Source organism: Macrotis lagotis, chromosome 1 (genome assembly GCF_037893015.1).
Source record: "Macrotis lagotis isolate mMagLag1 chromosome 1, bilby.v1.9.chrom.fasta, whole genome shotgun sequence".
In the NCBI taxonomy this organism is placed as follows: Eukaryota; Metazoa; Chordata; class Mammalia; order Peramelemorphia; family Peramelidae; genus Macrotis; species Macrotis lagotis.
Genome location: NC_133658.1, coordinates 26,388,586 through 26,408,641, shown reverse-complemented (window position 1 = coordinate 26,408,641; position 20,056 = coordinate 26,388,586). Strand labels below are relative to the sequence as shown.

Genomic DNA, 20,056 nt, shown 5'->3' with positions numbered 1-20,056 from the left:
TTCATGTGCTTGTGGTGGCATCACCTCCCTATCATGCTCTTCTTTGAGAATGAAGGATAAACAGCATCATATTTATAATAAATTTTGCCAAAAATGCTAACATTTTTCAATTTCTCCTGTTTATACATAGCAACTTGCATGTTGTCTCTCTCCTCTTCAAATTTTGAATTCTTTAAGAACAGCAACTTTTTAACTTTTCTGTTTCCTTATTGCTTCAGAATAACTTAATAATGATTTACAGACCGGCAATAACAAAACTTTTTAAGCCTTTGTCTTCCGCATCTCACTGGCATGCTTTGGGGCCATCTTTTGTATTTGCTACTCAAGAAACATCTTCTTTGGCAAGAAGCCGTAGCAATATTGTAACCTCTCAATAAGAACAGAAAATGGAACTATCCCCTGAAGCATGTTTGCCTGGTGTTCATTCCTTGTGTTGCCCAAAGGCTCTTAAGATAAATGAAGTCAACAACTGATTTTTATCCTATTCCCTAGTTTAAGTGCCCCGAGCAAAGTTAGTAGCTGAGTAGAGAATTGTCTTCCCTCTTCTGTACTGAAATATTACTTTGAAGAAATCTTTAATTTGGGAGGGAGTGGGGTGAGGGACTTTCCTCCTGTCCACTGCATAGAGATTAAGAGTTCTCAGCTATTTTCCTAGGACGGTATCCGAAGAATGCATTTTTTGATGAACTGTGTAATACATTTTTTCTTGTTTTCAGTGTCCTTAATATTTCTTATCCATCTAGTGTGTCCTATTACTTTAATCCTTTTATTTTCTCTTAACCATCATGCTCTCCACTTCATATTGGGTAGATTCAAGAGAGGAGGGAAGCTTTCTGAGCAACTATGACTTCCTGAGACACCCTGGCTTCCTGTGGGCCGCTAATTCTGCTACCACTGTATCAATGAAACAAACATCTATTCTCTGATGCTCCATGCTGTCCTCCTCATCCATTTTAGGAGAAAAGGGGCAATGGAATTGTGGAAGGGTGAAAGAATAGTATTATTCACCCAGCTGTTCCTTGCTTTGGGGGAAAGAAATGTTGAGTTCCACTTGATTCTATCTTCACTATCTATCTCTAATATCTACTTCTATTCATTCCCTAGGAGCTTGTACAAAAATTGCTATCAATCTAAACCTTCCAAACCTTTTTTTTTTGAGAGGATTAAGAGACATCAGGTTAAGGTAGTATGCTTCCTAAGTTTATTTACATTTAAAGGAAGCTTCTAGAAGACTAAAAAGGCTTCCCAATCATAAAGTAATTCATCAGTGATAGTAGAATTTCAAAAACTATTGCAGACCACTGAGGCTGATATTCTGAGATATGCTATCATCAGTAAATCAAAATATATCACTTAGATGGCAAGTCTTCATGAGACTAAAGCCAGGGTGTCTCTAGAAGGGCAAATTTTGAAGTCAGAAATTTGAGTAGGTGGGTGATGATATTTCCTTGCCTAATTCCAATGTTTAATTTATTTACTTTTAAAAATCAAACTCAAAAACCCAATTCCTTGATTTATAGGTTAGTTATCCAGGAGACTGCCAGGATACTGATCCTGAGATGTGTTGACAGAGCGTCAGAACAGCAGGCAGAGCTTTGAGAAGAATAGGTGGGAGGATGATACATAAGAGAAAAAGATGCAAAACTAATTCTTGGCTTAATCTATGGAGAAAGTACAAGCAACCATGATTAACTTTAAGAGGGAAGGTTATAGCTTTGCAAAGTTTGTCAGGAAGTCAATTATATAACTGTGAGTTAACTATTCTCACACCCTGACTAAATTAAGATATCTGTGAAGCCAGATTTTTTTTTCAAATTAAGTGTCTCAGATAAAATTGTTATTAAATTTTACTAAAATTGTTACACTCAGAGTTACCTGAGTACCCTAGGGGAAAATAGCAACTCTTTTTCTTCCTAGGGTAGATATACCTTATTGAGTTTTATGACTTGGATCATAATGATTCAACCTGACAGGAAAAATAAGGTGACTGGATTAAATGATCTCTTAAGTTCCAGCATATGGTGATATGATGAACAAATATCTTTCTGGCCTTGAAAAGACATCAGTAAATGTCATTATTACCACAGAAAAATTTGGACATGGAAGAAATTTTGTTCATTTTAAAAAATATAAATGATCTTGGATACTTATTTGGTTCTATAATTTCATCAAAGTAAGGCTCCTCTACACCTCAATTCATCTGTCAATTATTGCAATGTGTAATAAATGCAATAAACACACATTAATATTTTAGTTATCTATCTATAGTGATATTTTAGTTATCTAGAACTTATGACCTAAAGCTACAAAGAACAGACCTGAGAAACAACTATATGTGTGCACATATGTGTGGATAGGGTGTGGATATGTATATAACATATCTATGCATATTTATGAACACAAATATGAAGGTATGTATAGCAAAATAATGATGGCAAAGTGGAAGGAGACTTTCAGATGCACAAAATTGAAACTCTGTGCTTCACCATTCCACCTGACTGACCCAGATGCCCTCAAAGCCTGAAAGAACTGAGTTCAGAATTAACCATTTATCGAACACTCTAAGGGTACTCTATTAAATGGTATTTTAGGCTAAGAAAAAGACAAAAAATAACTTCAACAAGATTTTATACATTGACTTATTAAGTTTAAATTATATTGAACATATATTTATAAAAAGATTACTGTGTACATATCAGTGTATGTGAGGGGCATTTGAATTATAAATAATTCATCATTAACATAGTATGGGCACACATTATTGCCTCCAATTTACATTAAAAAGAAATTGAGGTTCAAGAGGTAATATGACTTGCTCACATTCGTATTTTAAGTATAACAGTCTTCTGACTTCAAGTCTATTACTCTCTGCATATAGTCTTCCAAGAATTTCTGTCCTAAGGAATCATATCATAGAAGGAAGGCATTGAAAGACAAAAACTTTAATAAAAACATGATAACAGCATAAGGAAGAAACAAAAAGTGTGAATTCTAAGGGATGGCCTATGGAAGGACTTGCAAGACAGAGGAGATAGCTTTTCCCTCATAGGCAAAAAAAATGAAGCAAAGACCAAGAGAGGGATAAAGGGAAGGAAGAGAGAAAAGAATAGAGGAAAGCCTAGAGATAGGAAAAAACAAGGCTAGGATGCTAGGGGAGCATCAAGTCCTGAACCAGACACCAGCACATCAACATCATTATCATCATGATCACCATTAAAATACCAACAGCAAGAAGGAAAAATACTTTAAGGTTTGCAAGGTGTTTTAGGGTTTTGTTTTGGTTTTTTTGATCCTCACAAGGTCCCTGAGAGGTAAGTTCTTATACATGATGAAAGAGGTTAAATTACTTACCCAAGGTAACACAGCCTAGAAGTATCTGAGATAGAATTTGAATTCAGATCTTAAGTCTAGCCTCTGTCTTTTGTGCCATCTAACCGCCTTGTTGCCTTTTACATACCTATGACTTCCCAGACCATTTCTTCACCTCCACCTAGTTGATCTTCCTTTCATGCTGGTAGAGTCTCCCCTAATATAACCTCAGGTCAGCTTGGATCTCTTCAAATCTGGACCACTTTTCATTTTGCACTCATACGAATCCCTCCCACCTCCTTCCTGCTCCCTTTTTCACTTTCTCTTCTGCTCAAAGTCAAGTTCTTTCAAAAAGTAAAGGAAAAATACTTTTTTCCCTTTAATTTGTTTCCTCAGTGTTCAGCACAAGTGCCCAATCAGACACAGTCTCTTTTGTCTCTGCTTATGTCTTGCTGTCTCTCTTCCTTCTTTCCTTCCTTTCTTTCTCCCTCCCTCCTCCCTCTCCTTCTCTCATTACTTCTTTTTTTCTCCATACCTGTTTATATATCTATGTATCTGATCTATCTATGTATCTATATATCTGTATCTATCAATGCATTTATGTATCTATGGATGTATCTACATATGTATTTATCCATCTATCTATGTATCTATTTCTATCATCTATCTATATCTATCATCTATCTATCTATCTATCTATCTATCTATCTATCTATCTATCTATCTATCTATCTATCTATCTATCAGTCTATTGGTCTATTTAGCTTTCTACCTACCTACCTGTCTGTCTGTATGTCTGTCTGTCTCTCTGTTCATAGGAGTACTGAATGATTTTGAACAAAGAAATGGTCTGAGAACTTTTCTACATACTGGATATTCATCTTGTCAGTGATTTGAAGAATGAACCAGATAGGAGAAATTGGAGTCTGGAAGACTATTAGGAATCTATTGCAATTCTCCATCTTGGCAAAATAACAGAGGTCTAAACTAGGGAGGTACTAATGGTGGTGGGAGAAAGGACAGGAAGCATGCAGTATCTGAATTTTAATGTAGCTAATCTTTTAGATAAGGCAGTAAAAAAAGGATTTGATGCTCCACATCATGGGGTTTTTGATTTTTTTAATAATCCTCAGAAATTATTATAGAAGTCAAGTCCAATATAGAAAGAAATTTGTTGCATCCCATCTAGCAACTCACTGGTTCTAAAATGCTGAAATGGGTTTTAGGAATATAACTTTGTTCAATTACGTTTTCTAACTTGATTTTCTTTTGGTTTATATACTGTTGTTCAGCCATGTCAAATTCTCCCTGACCCCATTGGTATTTCCTTGGTAAAGATACTAAAGTGAATTTCTATTTATTTTTTTTTCTAGCTCATTTAACAGATGTAGAAAGTGAGACAAACAGGTTTAAATGACTTACCCATGGTCACACAACTAGTAAATTTCTGAGATTATATTTGAATTCAAGAATTCCTTATTCTAGGTCAGTCATTGTGGGTAGCTAATATAAAAAAATAGTATAAAATATGGCAGTTGACAAACTCAAATAACAGGATAAGGTAGATAGATAGATAGATAGATAGATAAATAGATAGATAGATAGATAGATAGATGGATGGATGGATAGATAGAGTACTGGACTTGGAATCAGGAAAACCTGAGTTCAAATCCAATCTCAGATCCATACTAACTGTGTGCTGGGAAAAATAATTTAGTCTTAGTTTCCTTATTTATAAACTGGGGATTATAGTACAAATTGCCTCCCAGGATTGTTGTATATCATACGATATTTGTAAAGTTATTTTCAACAATTAAAGTGCTTCACAAATATAAATTATTATCATTATTAATGTCACTATTGATAATATCAATAGCAACCACGTTGCTATTCATATCAGGTGTTCCAATGAAATTTCTAGAAATGTCAATGGAACTTCTAGAAATACTTTGAGGCTAATAATTTGTAATTGCCTGATATCCTATTCATTTGCAAAGATTATTTTTCCTAAATTTTGTAGGGAAAATACAGAAGTGAAGCCTAGATTGATCAATGAGATAAATCATAAGAACTACCTCTCTACCATTAAAAATAATACTTCTAACACAAATCTTGGGTATAATTACAATTTAACTTTTAATATAGTATGAAATCCCTAAACTCAATTTATTTCATTTAATACCACATTTTATTATTTTTCTTGCTTTAATGGTTCACAATTTTCCTTCATCTTTACCTGATGAATATAATATTTTTAATTGATGATTTCCTTTCTCATAGGCAGCAAATATCTTTTTTCTTTAAATTACATTTGAAGTGAAACATCTCAAATAATATCATAGTGACACATAAAGATTTAGTAGCACAATAGAAAATATTAAATTTTTGAACTTAAAGTGAGTAGATGACTTTCTTAAGTCTTTGATGGATACCTACTAATATAATTAAAATTACAGTTATTATTTAATACATTATTGAGACCAGTGGGAGATTTTATTCTAGCACATCTGTAAAAGACATGTGAAGGCATTTAAGTATCCACTCAGTTGAATTTTGTCCCTCCCATATTGGAAGTCTGGAAGCCTAGAGAATAATAGACCCTATTCTCTCAGCCCATGAGCCACTGAACATCCAAGAAGATACTGATTAAAGGAACAGATTCTAGAAGACCATGCCTCTACATTCTAACTCCAACTGGTACATGAAGAATCAGAGGCACCTAGTAATGGACTTGATCCACAAAGATCTGAATGTGAATCCTGTTTCATATATTTCCTAGGAATGTGACCCTAGTCCAGTCACCTTTTCTGAGACTCAGTTTCCTCATCTGTAGTAAGGATAATAAAATCACCTACCTCATAGGGTTATTGTCAGAAACAAAGGATCACTATATATGTGAAGCTCTTTACATACTTTAGGGAAGATATATAAATTTTGAGAGTAAATTATGATCATCTCATAAAAAATTGCATCTATAGCTATATCAGTGTAAGGATCTTTCCATGAGAAACATGCTCTAAATTGAAAATCAACACTACATTGCAATTTCTGAAGCACTAAGAGGTTAAGAGAATTGCCCAGAGTCAAAGAATTAATATTTATCAAAAACTGAACTTACACCTAGATTTGCCTAACAGGAAGTAAGCTCTATAGTCTCTTTATATGCATCATCATAACAATTCTTAATATTATAAAGTTATGTTTTGCATCTTGTTCAATGTATTTCAGACTTAAATGGCCTTGGGGAAAGTCATTATTTTATCATTATACTTTTTATTTTTCATGTTCTGTAAATTATTGCACAGGTGTTTAAAATGGCTGAGGAATTTTTATTTAATAAAATTATTAGAAAGTACATTCATCTTCTTTAGGATCACTGAAAGCATCTGGAGTCCAACTCCAGAAGATGGGATGGTGGGGGTACTGTGTACTTGAGTTCATTCCCATATGATTTTGATTTCACCTGCTAGGTCACTTTGGAATCTATTAAAATCATTTTTTCCTAAGTATTAATATAAGTATTATATAAAAATAAGATCTATTTATAATAATTATCTAGTTCTAAGAATTTATCATCTGAGTTCTCTCAAAAAATAAGATCCATATTTGTATATGGGAATATGCCATCTGTTGGTTTATGAAACATGACAAATTTCAGATGTTTTCTAACCATCAGGTCATGACTCTCTCTCTCTCTCTCTCTCTCTCTCTCTCTCTCTCTCTCTCTCTCTCTCAATATATATGCATATATATATATATATATATATATTTAGTAGATGCTAAATTTTTTACAAGCCACAACAATGTGCTGCCCAATAATGTTCTCACAAAGTATGCATAGACCACTAAGTCTGAGCTACTTAAAGATAAACCTCTGAAACTTTTGAAGGTAACAAACTGGTATTCAATTTCCATAATAAACCCCTTTATTTCAATAAATAAATAAAATTGTGTAATTCGACCATTTGTTCCACATTTTTTTCATCAACATGTTAAAGAGCTTTGCACATTGCCTATGGAGGGATATTTGAATCAACTCTTTAATGTCAGGGTCCATATGGAGGTAAATTATTTTTTGTTACATTAATTAAATCCAATCATAGACCCATTATCTGTTTTTCTTCTTGAAAGAAGGAAGGCTGACTGGTTCCTCTAGTATTCTGATGACTTGGATCTCGTTATCATGTTATTAAGTACATATGATTTCTGGTGTTTCAGTTGTCAAGTTCACTTCAAGTCCAACTCTCTAACCTGTTGTTTTTGTCCTTCATTCTTGAAGAAGACCATGACATCAGGAAGGTGATGCCATGACAAGGGCATGAATTGGATTTGAGTTGAAGGGGAGCTATGATAATCACAAGCCTCACTTTCTCCTCCAGAACTATTTGGATCCAGTGGCCAGATATAAATCAGGAGGACTGGAGATGGCCCTAGATGTGAGGAAATCAGGCTTAAGTGACTTGTCCAAGGTCACATAGCTAGTAAGTGTGAAGTGGCTGAGGCCAGATTTGAACTCCTGTACTCCTGATTCCAAGGCAAGTGCTCTATCCACTGTGCTCTCAACTGCCTCCTTACTCTCTAATCACTGCACTACCTTTGGCAGAAAGGAAGGGGGAGAGAGAGAGAGAGACATGCAAGCATAAATATACGAATAATAATATGTTTGAGCAAGGCATGTGTATATATATATATATATGCATATATATTATATATATATACCAAATACTGTTTATATCCACATAAAATATATGTATATGTGCATACATATATCATATTCTAAGGACAGAAGATAGGAGAGGAACTAAATCTTGAGGAGAAAGGTAGGAGAGAGAAACAATAAAAGGAATAGTCAAGACAAATAATTAAAAAATCTTCATACTCATCTCCTATTAATAGGCACCTTCCTTTCCCTTTCATAATAGATGAAATATCTATGTATATCTATGGACTGCAAAAAGGTATAAAGTAAATGTGGTTATTTTTAGGCAGATGACTGACTAAAACTTTATTTTATTACTCCACTGACAATCATAGCAATGGAAAGAAGGAATTAAGGAAGGAAGACAGTTCATTATTACTAATGAAATGGCTAAGTCAGACACAACTCAGATCCATTTAGATGGTACCTTCTTTGGAGGAAGTCAAAGCATTCAAAAGATATTTTATTGAATGCCCAATTGAGAGACTTTGAGAGAAATGACTGTTAATAACCAATAATTTGGGGACATTCAGAACTTCCCCCTTCCTCCAAAATTCTAATTTTAAAAATTCAGTTTCTTACTAGGAGGGCTGGAAATTCAGGGAAGCCTGGAGGGACTTGCATGAACTGATGTTGAGTGATATGAACAGAACCAGGAAAACACTGTACCCCCTAACAGCAACATGGGGACAATGATCAACCTTGATTGACTTGATCATTCCAATAGTGTTTTGAATGAATCCACATGTATAAGCTACATGAAACTGCTTGTCTTCTCAAGGGCTGAATTAAAATTTTTTTAAAAAACTGTTGTTTAAAAATTTATTTTTAATTGAGAAAAGCAGGAGAACAATGAAAAACAATATAAAACAGGTTTCATAGCATTTCATTATAGGACATAACATCTGACTAAAATAGGTTGATACCAAATGTTTTCAAAATACCACCAGTACAGAATTGCCAATTTTTTCTCTAGATTTAATACTACTTGAACAATGATAAGGGAAAAATTGAGATTTCTGTTAGAAATTAAGGCAGTTTGGAATAAACATACAATTATTTTATTTGTATTTTGCATTACAATGCATATTTCATGCATATAGTAATTATCATTGCCTGTTTACACTGGAAAAATCTCAGAAATAATTTAGTCCAAACTTCTCATTAGACAAAGTATGAAACTGAGATATAAGATGGTTATATGTCTCACCCACAGGCAGGACAAGAATCTGGGTATCCAGACTCAATCAATAGACAAGCATTCATTTAGCCTAATATGGTGTTAGATTATGAAAAAAAGATAGACAAGAAGTGAAAGGACTGGTATTCTTGATTCAAGTCCCTCTCTACTAAAATCCATTATCCACTTATCTGATAAATAGTCCTAAGGCATAGTTCTGACCATATCCTTCTGCTACTCAATAAACTCCAATGGTTCTTTAAAAGCCACAGTAGCAAATATAAAATTCTTTAGTTTTTGAAGCTTTTTATAACTTGATTCTTCTCTTCCATTCCAGTGCTCTTAAGTGTTCCACACATTCTAAAATACAGTCCACTTTGAACATTTTGTTCCTCCTTAGAGCAACTGATAACACTGTCCATAGAGTGCTGGGTTTGAAGTTCAAGTATTTTGTCTTGGACATTTCCTAGCTATGTGATCATGGACAAGTCATTTAACTTTTGTCTACCTCAGTTTCCTCAACTATAAAATAGCTGAAATGATATTTATAAAAAGCATGTTAGCATTTATACCTAATACATAATAGAAACCGTATAAATGCTTATTATCTTTCCTTCATTTCTTCTTCCTCCCACTTCCTCACAGGGGTTGCTTGATAAGCCATGTCCATCCCTGTGAACTGGTAGCTGCTACAGGATTTTAGAAGAAGATGAGTTTTTTGCTCTTCTGAATTGATTAGAAATGTCTCTTAAACAAACAAATCTCAATTCACTTCCTTTGGATTCCATCCAGTGGCTTTCACGCTTTCCAAGTTAATCAAAGACTTTTGCATGTAGTTAAAAGTCTTTGCTTAAAGAATTGATTCCTTCCTTATTCAGTGGCTATTCATACTTCTGATTGATTCAATTGAGAAAGTACAGTTATGAAATACTCCTCTCATACCTAGAATGCTCGCTCTTCTCACCTCTGCCACTTCATTTGTGGAAATTGCTTCAGGTTTAGTTATATTCCCTCCACCCACAGGAAGCCTTCCTCAAATTAAGAAAAGAGAGATACTGACATCTAGGAGGAAAAACATCAGGAGTGAGATAATCGGGTAATGAGAGTATAGGCGGTAGCATTTCAGTCAAGCTTTGGAAGGAAGGAAGGGTTCCAAGACCCATGATAAGAGAAGGAATTTCAAACATAGGCAGAAAAAATTCAGAGAGGGAAGGTTGACTATCATACATAGTGTACATAGTGCTCTGTTCAATTTTTAAAAAAGCAACAAAAGGGAACAACGAGTAACATAGCAAGAAGCCAGTATATAAGGACTTTAAATTCCAAACAGCCCAGCTCCTACCATTCAGCATTCTTCTATTTAGGTCATTTAGTTTTTAAATTTTGGTCAAGACCTGTGGTTTCTTATGTGTTGGGAATCTCTCTCTGAATGCAGATCACAAATTTCTTTACCATTTATCCACTAAGAAAATGGTCTGAGGTTTAGTGATTTGTCACAGTCACACAGCCTATATGGAAAAGAAGCATGACCTAGAACCAGGTCTTCCTGACTCAAGTCTGCCTCTATCTAATTCTGACTCAGCTTGTGTATTCATCAGAAATTTCAACCATACATTAAAGTGGAACATTTTATTAATATTCACATTGCCTAAAGCTATGTTCTCATCACTGATTTTCCCTTATCCCTAGTCAATGTGGTCTTAACTCCAGAAATTATTTATTTTCCTTTCCATCTTATTCAATCTACATATTATAGACATTAATCTCCTTTGGGACCTTTATTTACAGCCTCAAATCTCTCTGCCAAATTATAAGTTCTTTTATTAGCAAAGCAGCTAACTCAATATCATTTTGACCATTTTTATTTGTTCCTGTTCTGAATCCATGACTTTGCTGTTTTAAGGAAAGACAAGTCCAGAAGTTCCTTCCACTGACACAAACTGATAATTATCATTCTGTAATTTATTGTTCTGGATCATTACCTGAGCCCATGGTGTGTATCAAAGGTATACTCATAATTATAGAGATGATATATATTAAAGATGGGCTTTGAATCTAGATCATAATGATTCCTGGGTCAGTATACTTTCTACAATATCTCATAATGTTTATATAATATTAATAGTTTGCTTTTGAAAAAAGTTACTAATACCAATTCTCCTCAAATTTCTATTTGAGTGTCTCACTATGAAGCAATGCATTCAAAACCAAAATGATAATATAACTGCTCAAACTAAAACCTATTTGAAAAGATTTATAAAATTGATCTTTTTTTCTGAGTTCATTTCAAAGAAGGAGTAGAATCAAGTTAAGCAAATGAAGAGTAAGGAAGTTATAATGATAAAAAAAGAGGACAAACAAAAAAATTATTAGAAGGTCTTATACAAAGTTATATGCCAGTAAACTCAATTAGCTAGCTGGCTAGCATTAGATTATGTGTTAGGATTTTTAAAGCTCTTAAAATGTATTATCTCATTCATATTTGTATTTGTATTATTGTATAATGTATTATTTTCCCTACCACTCTGTGATGTGAGTTATTATGTCACTTCTACAAATGGGGAAGGAGGCAGACAGAAAGACTGTATGTGAGGTGTCCAGGGTCACATAGCCAATAAGTCAGAAGCTGGATTTCACGTCTTTATTCCTGTCTCCAAACCCAGAACTCGGCCAATGGTATCATCCAGCTGTCCTGCTGGGATTCTTAAAGAAATAAAAGATTACATGCAAAATTTAAAATATCTTTTCCTTAAACAGAACACTCCAAAGGGACGATAATTATTTCATTTCAAGAAAAGGAAACTGACATAGCTATAAAGGAACTAAAACCAAAAACCAAACTAAAAAAACTATTTCTTAGGATGGATTGAGAACAGAATTCCAGCAAATTTTTGAAGAAGAATGAATATACACCATGCACAAATTATTCTCAGATATTAAGAGAGGACAGTACCAATTTCATGTATCTAAAAACTCACTATTATGTTAATGGTTTTAAATAGAAATTAGTTTTGGGTATGGGGAGACCTCAGTTCAAATCCTGTCTTGGCCACATGGTGGTTCTGTGACTCAGAGCTAATAACTTAACTTCTCAGTGCTCCCAAACAATTCTTCAAGACTATACAATTTTTAAAAATTTTATTTATTTTAGACAATGGAGTTAAGTGACTTGCCCAAGGTCACACAGCTAGGTAATTATTGTCTGAGGCTGGATTTAAATTTAGGTCCTCCTGACTCTAGGGCTGGTGCTTTATCCCCTGCACCACATACCTGCTCAAGACAATACATGCCAAAGAAGCTATGAATCTTCCCAATGGAAACTTTCCTCCAAAAGGGAAATTCTGATGAAATCTGAAGAAATCACAAGTGGAGAGAGGGGAGACATATATAAAAAAATTCAGGAGTCATAATTTCTGGGTAATTCATAACTGTTATGGCTAATAATAAAAGTCATTTTAATAAAAGGATCATTAGACTTTTCTTATTAAACCAAACATCTCTCACAGAACCCATTCAATGGTTAAATACCCTTGGAAGAGTGGGTATTCCTAGGGGTGGAAATCAATTCTGATTGGTAATAAGTAATTAGATAATGGATAACTTAATGAGAGGTGGACTTATTCTAATGAGGGTCTGGGAGATGTGTCTCTGGACACTATCTTGCACAACAATATTCATCTCTGTCCAGAACACCTTCGTCTAGGGCGATTCAGACAAATTAGATTATCTACTTCCCTTGAGATCTATCTGATTAAAACATAATGGTCTGGAATTCACCAGTTCACCTAGACTGAAATGCCTTTATCTTTTGATAATATCTGAGTTTTCCCACTTGCATGCACTTGCCCAAAGCTTATCAACAATTCTCCCTTCAAAGGATGGCAGGATGACACATAGAGTCTGATTTCTGAATGATGAAATGGGAAGGGGAAAACATCAGTCCTAATGCAATAATTGGTTATTAATATGAGATGAGGAGTCTTTCTTTCATTTTACCCACTAAAGTTTTTTTAATTATTTTTCACTTCTTGGCCTATTTAGAAGACCATGCTTATAAAATATTTATTGTCCTGCATTTTAAAAAATTTATTTATTAAAGGTAATGGGGTTAGTTGACTTGACCAAGGTCATACAATTAGGCAATTATTAAGTGTCTGAGGCTATATTTGAACTCAGGTCCTCCTGACTCTAGGGCCGGTGCTCTATTCACTGCACCACCTAAATGCCCTATTTTCATGCATTTAGATGGAGATTTCCATGTGTCAGCTCTGTAAGGTATCAGCCAGTCCCTAAGCATCAATTAAGTGCTTACTATATGTGTATCAAAACATGGTCTCTGCCATCAAGGAGCTCATGAGTGAGGAAGGCTTTTGAAGCAGGTGACACAGTATAGGACTCACAAAAATATAATGCTTGCTCAATATGGAACTCTGTCCAAAGGGCAAAGAAAATGTTCATTTCCTTTGATCTAGCAATTTCAATTCTAGGTCTATATCCAGAAGAAATCACAAAAAATAGGAAAAGTCCTACATGTTGTGGGTGGCTAGGCAACACAGTGGATAGAGCACCGGCCCTGGAGTCAGGAGGACCTGAGTTCAAATATGGCCTCAGACACATAATAATTACCTAGCTGTGTGGTCTTGGGCAAGTCACCTAACCCCATTGCCTTGAAAAAAATCTAAAAAATACCTCCAAAAAACAAATAAACAAAAAAAGTCCTACATGCTCCAAAATATTCACAGCAGCTCTTTCTGTAGTGACAAAGAATAGGAAATTGAGGGCATGCCCATCAATTGGGGAATGGCTAAACAAATTATGGTACATGAATACTACGGAATATTATTATTTTATAAGAAACCATAAATGGTTGGATTCTAGAGAAGCATGTTATGACTTATGGGATTTGATGCTGAGAGAAGGGAATAGAACGAAAGAATAATGTGTACATCAACAACAACATTGTGGGATGAACAGTCTTGATGGCAGTGGATCATCTCAACAGTTCAGAGAGCTAGGACAGCTACATGACATCAGCTATGGACTATGTTATCCCCATCCAGAGGAAGAAAAACAAAATAAAACAAAACAAACAAAAAACCTAACCTTTCAGAATCTGATGAACATTTTATAAAATTATCTCTTATGTATTTCTTTCCCTTCATCCTAATTCTTCATATTAAAAATGACTAATCTGTTAAAATCTTTATCAAAAATATGTAAGTATATTATTAACCTGACTGTTTGCTGCTGAGGGGAGGGAGGAGGTGGGAAGGGAGGGTGGATGGAAATTTTATAACTTAAAAACATCCATGTTCATATGGATGAAAAAAATTTAAAAAAACATAATGCATTTATTTGCTGCTGGACTGCTCTTTCAAGAAACCAGACTGACTGCATTGATCAAATTTACTAATGAGTTACTCCAATTAACCGTTTATCACTATTTTCATTTACTAATCAGGATCATATTAGCAGAGAGCCCAGCTGGAACCAAAGGGAATGAGATGAGGGCAGGTCCACTATGTTTTTTGTTTGTTAATTTGCTTACTTTGGTGAGATGAGCAAACATTAGGGGAAATAGCTAAAGCATAAAGTTCTATACAATGGATAGAAGAGAAGAAACATCCTGGCCTAGGCTAAAAGGCAAGGAGTAAATTATGAAAAGCCTAGAATTTTCCATTCAAAAGAGAATCTTCAAACTTCTTCAAAGAATAAAAAAAAAATAAAAATCTAGATTATTTTCTAAATCATCATAACTCTGATATAAAACTCAGTCTTACAGTTAATGTACCAATGAAATGATGACTCCATCTATATTCATAATTTCTTATTGCTTTCATAGTCTACAAATGTATATTTTCAAGTGAAACAGAGTGGTGTCTGCAAATAGATGATGAAATATTAAAATTGTTCACAGGGGAGAAAAGTAACATTTTATGCTTATATAAATTGAAAACGCATAAACATCATTCTTATTTAATATTAGCTTCATGCACAGACCCACAGCTAGTTGGGACAATTGCAGAAAGTATAAAATGGATATTCAACAACCCACAAAATTTATAGGCTTTCTCCATTCTCTACCAAAAAAACACAGGAAATATAATGTAATATGTTTCTTACATGTGTAATTTCTTTTAATTTCAAATGGTTTTCCTACATTTTTGAAGTGATGTCACTAAATAGAAAGTCTAAAAAAGCTGAAATATGGGTCTGTTTCTTTCCCCCTTCATTCTTAAAAACTCAATTTGAATACTAGAATGCAATATTTCAAAACGTTTTATTTATGTTTGGGTTTTTTTTGGAGAATTGCTTAAATTGTTAAGGCTCTGATGCCTGGTATTGAGCCCTCACATCTGAAGCTAGCTTAGAGAAAAGAGTTAGATTACCTTCATCGAATCCAAACTGTGTTGAAATGTTTAATTCAAATTCTCAGCTGTAAACATTTAGTCTAAAGAGTTTCAAAGAAAAATTGTTCTAAGAGACAAACAAAAAATTGGTTTTAATCTCAGGGAAATTCACTTCTCAAACATTTTGTTTCATTTAAATTATTAGCACTGAGAATAAGGACCAGTGTGGGACAGTAGAGAGAGAGTGTTCTTTTCCTGGCACAGGATATGGGTTCAAATTCTGACTATTTTATTCGGGGTGGGGGGTGATATTACATAAACCTCTTTTGATTTATTTCCTTAGTTAAAATATAAGAACTAGATGGCCACAAAATCATAACTCTATATCTATATCTATAGCTATATGTATATCTATTATCTAAGCAATACAATAAGAATGTGTTTTCTCATTGAACAAAGGCTACTTTGAACATTCATTGGGACAAATTTTAGAAATTTCTTATAGTAGAAAAAGACAAAGAGTCATGACCATATTCCAGTTTTAGCCACTTATATAACCCTGGCCAAGTCAATCCTGGGTCTTAATTTCACAATGACAAGTTTAAGTTAGATCAGAAGTGGGGAACTTTTAGTCCTTGAGTCATATAATTTCCCTGAAATCATCTGGTCTGGAGCTGCCAAGGCACCTGCAAGTGGAACTTGAAATCCATAACTCTAGGAGTTTTTAGGAGTAAATTAATTAAATATTTAATCAAATCTAGCCCACAAATGGTGTTACAAATATCTAAATGATCCTTGGCAGAAAAACGATTCTCTACCCCTGCGTTTGATGATCTATAGGTCTCACCTAACTCAAAAATTCCAAAATCCTATCATTTATCATAGAATCAAAGTCAAAAGATGCATAATTAAGAGCATATGTGCATACCAAAATAAGGTCAAAATGCATACAGGATTTAGACGTAAAGAGCAAAACCATAGATAAATTAATAGACCAAAAAAAACCCCTCTATCTGATCTAAGGAAAGGGATAAATTTATGACCAAACAAGAATTAGAGCACATTATAAACTATAAAATGAATGATTTGTGACTATATTAAATTTAAAAGTGTTTGCACTAATAAAATCAATGCTGCCAAAATTAGAAGGAAAGCAGAAAGCTGGGAAACAATTTTCACAACCAGAAGTTCTGATAAAGGTCTCATTTCTAAAATATATAGAGAATTGCATCAAATTTATAAACTCACAAGTCTCCAATTGATAAATGGTCAAAGGATATGAACAGACAGGTTTCAAATGAAGAAATTAAGTTATATATAACCATATGAAAAATGCTCCAAATCACTTTTGATTATGGAAATGCAAATTAAACAACTATGAGGTATATCATCTCACACCTATCAGATTGGTCAAGATGAGAAAAAGGGAAAATGATCAATGTTGGAGAAGTTGTGGGATTATTGGAACATTGATGCATTATTGGTGGAGTTGTCAACAGATCCAACCTTTCTGGAGAGCCATATAGAACTATGCTGAAAGAGTAATAAAACTGATCATACCCTTTGATCAGCAATTTCAATTGTAGGTCTATATACAGAAGAAATTATAAAAAACTGGGAAAAGTCTTACATGTTCAAAATATTCTTAGCAACTCTTTTCGTAGTGGCAGAGAATTGGAAATTGAGGGGATGCCCATCAATTGGGAAATAGCTAAACAAGTTATGGTACATGAATACTATGGAATATTATCGTTCTATAAGAAACCATAAATGATTGGACTCTAGAGAAGAATGGGATGACTTATGGGATCTGCTGCTGAGTGAAAAGAGTAGAACCAAGAGAACAATGTACACATCAACAACAACATTATGAGATGAACAACCTTGATGGAAACAACTCCTCTTGGCAGTTCAGAAAGTTAGGATGACTGTATGTGACTGGTTATGGACCATATTGTCCCAACCAGAGGAAGAAAAAGGTAACAAAACAAAACAAAACACATAGAAAAAATCCAAATTTGATGAACACTTTATAAAATTATCTCTTATGTATCTCCTTCCTTTATTCCTAATTCCTCATGCCAAAAATTACTAATTTGTAAACATGTTTAACAAAATATGTATGTAAAATGCTTTGCTGACTGACTGCTACCTGCTGTGGAGGGGGGTGGGAAGGGAGGGTGGAGGGAAATTTTTATAGCTTGGAACTATTCATGTATATATGGATGAAAAATAAATAAATAAATAAACAAATAAACAAACAAATAAATAAATAAATTTAAGCTTTAAAAAGAACATGCCTGTATATGTATTACATATAGTGTAATCGTGATACATATGTCATCTATACCTGAATCCATAATATAATCTATACCTACACATATTCACCTATCCACAGTCATTAACCTAAAAGAGTTGTGAAACTAGAACATGAAATAGAGTCAAATAGCTGCCCAACTAAAATGACTTTTCCAGACTTCCCAACAAGGAGACCTCAACATTGAAAACTGTATTCCTCTAAGAGTAACCGACTTTTACTAAAATGTCAAATTTTTAGCATCCAAATCTATGCAACCTATGCAAGATAGATGGATAGAAAGATATAGATAGATAGATAGATAGATAGATAGATAGATAGATAGATAGATATAAGCTATAACCAAACTCATGGAATGATGAGTTTGACTTGCTAGCATGTTTTATTGTGGAAAATGGAGATAGCAAGACAAAAGAGAACTCAGAAACAGTTGAGAACAGAGTCAGACTGCTTAAATTATCTTAATCTTTGACTTTATTATGCTGAGAGTCTAATCTGAGGTTTTCAAAATAAAGAAGGAAATAAGTTTTATGGAGTCAAAATATTTTCTAAACAGAAAATTCCTGAAAGTCAGTATGTTGAATCAGTAAAAAATATGATCATGGGATTGAAAATGTCACCTTAATATATTAAGTATGAGAGCCAATCAGTGAAAGGGGCATTCTAATTTCCATTTCTCTTGTCAGTAATTGGTAATTAGGAAGAAAATTCTTTAGAAGCACTTCAATTTCCGATGATGCTATCATATAAACTGAAAGCAGAATATGGTTCTACTTTGCAATACTTTCATCAAATGGATGATGAATGTCACACTCGGATAAAATCAAGTGTTTTGACTCAACCAAGAAGCCAGTTTCACCATTTTTTCCCACGATCAAGTGGTAGGGGTGATAACAATAATGTTTCATATTTGTTTAAGACTCTATGTATTCCTTCAAGGACTTTTACAGGAAATACATCTATGCACTAAGGTGACTACAGGGTTTTCTGGAAGCCTAGTATCCTTTGGTACATTGCCATCTGATTTAATATCTACTGAGAGGAGAGTGGCCTAGAGCAAGTTTTCTTAACCATTTTTGCATCCTCGAGCCCTTGACTAGTCAGTCTGGTGAAGCCTATGGAATCCTTCTCAGAATCTTATTTTTTTTTAAATTGTTGTTTGACTTTCAATATCTAGGAAGACCATGACAATAGGGAGGTGATAATATTCATATGAATTAGATTTGAATGAAGGGGGGGCTATACAAAATTACCAGCCTTACTTTCTCTCCCAGAGCCATCTGGATCCAGTGGCCAAATATAAATAAAGATAACCAGAGATGTGCTTGAATGCAAGGCAGTCAAGGTTAATTGAGTTGCCCAGAGTCACATAGGTAGCAAATGTCAAGTATCTGAGGTCTGATTTGAACTCAGGTTCTTGTGACTCTAGAGCTGGTATTATCCGCATTGCACCACCTAGCAGTCTTTTTGCCTTTATTTTTAGAAAAATACATCAAATTATAAAGGAAACCAATTATATTGAAAGACAGGCAATAAAATATGAAAACCACAAACGAGTTCAGTGATCGTTTAAGACTTCCTAGTTGATGTTAGAACAATCCAGATAATGTGGTTTGACTCCATAGTTCTGTGAAGGATACAGAAGGATCAAAACACACAAATCTCTCCCTTCAAGAGCTTCTAGTGTCAAGTTCTTGAGAATTTCTATCAGGACTCTACTACTCTGCATGAAATTTCTTTTGGGTTGCTAATTTGCTCAAACTTTATAGCATGATCAATTTTCAACACAATTAAAGATTTTCAACCCTTTATTTTCTCCTTGATCCTTCCCTTCTCTCACTTCACAACCCATCCCATCTCCATCTTCCATTGGAACACTAGAGAAGTTAGGATTTCAATAATGTAATGTCCAAACAGACCTCATTTCAACTCTGTTCTTTAACCATATTTCAAAAAATTCAGAGAAATCTAAGGAATAAAAAAAATCTCTTAATTCCTAGTTTTCTATTTATTCTAGACTAGTTTCTGGCTCAAAATGCTGTTGAGACGAATTATCTCTGATGATAGTAGAAGCTTAAAATAGGGGAGGAAGTATGATTATTCTAAGACTCTATATTGAAGAAGGGCCAGATGTTGGGTTAATAAAGAATGAGAATTAGATTTGGATTTAGGAGACCAGGTTTTGAGTCCAAGTCCTGATA

General features: G+C 34.0%; 1 protein-coding gene across 2 annotated transcripts in view; it reads right to left on the bottom strand.

Moving 5' to 3' along the window:
• Positions 1-20,056, bottom strand: part of CTNNA2 (catenin alpha 2) — a 1,546,517-nt gene that overhangs the window by 1,159,003 nt on the left and 367,458 nt on the right. The window lies entirely within an intron of this gene.